Source organism: Salmo trutta, unplaced genomic scaffold (assembly GCF_901001165.1).
Source record: "Salmo trutta unplaced genomic scaffold, fSalTru1.1, whole genome shotgun sequence".
NCBI lineage: Eukaryota > Metazoa > Chordata > Actinopteri > Salmoniformes > Salmonidae > Salmo > Salmo trutta.
The window spans coordinates 874,745-875,315 of record NW_021822244.1 but is presented as its reverse complement, the minus strand read 5'-3'; the positions used below and the strand labels follow the sequence as shown (position 1 = coordinate 875,315).

At 34.0% G+C, this 571-nt stretch overlaps 1 long non-coding RNA gene across 1 annotated transcript in view; it reads right to left on the bottom strand.

The window, feature by feature from the left end:
* Nucleotides 1-252: 252 nt before the first annotated feature.
* LOC115181402 (uncharacterized) overlaps nt 253-571 on the bottom strand; it is a 679-nt gene continuing 360 nt past the window's right edge. Inside the window, exon 2 of the long non-coding RNA XR_003873404.1 lies at nt 253-571. This exon is cut by the window's right edge and continues 17 nt beyond it. This is a non-coding gene — a long non-coding RNA (uncharacterized LOC115181402).

Genomic DNA, 571 nt, shown 5'->3' with positions numbered 1-571 from the left:
AGAGAGAGAGGAAGAGAGTGTTAACAAGAGAGGAGAGAGAGGAAGAGAGCGTTAACAGGAGAGAGAGGAAGAGAGCGTTAACCAGAGAGGAAGAGAGAGGAAGAGAGAGAGCGAGAGAACGGATATTCCAAGAATAAGCATTTTAGGCTAATGAGGCATATTGTTGTTACTTTTATGTGCAAATTAGATATGAAACAAGACTAATGTTATTTGTGTGAATTACCTTCAAAATAAACAAACAATAGCAGTGAATTTCATTAATAATCATATTAGTTTATTTTTGTATAATTTAAATAGTCATCGCCATGTCATTACCTAATTAATTAATAACAGACTAACACATTTATAGTGAGGTCTAAACATAGAAGTATTTTCTTCTGCAGTTCTATTTAATGATCAGAGTCAATTCCTGGTAATAATGTGAATGGTATCTGTGATGATCGTCCTATTATCTCTGTCCCCTAAAATACAGTTAGGCCTGATTATGAATAACCAGACAATGTCTATGGAACTGTTCATGAGGCACATGTATTTATTGAATATAATGTGGGATTAGCGATGTATTTCAATG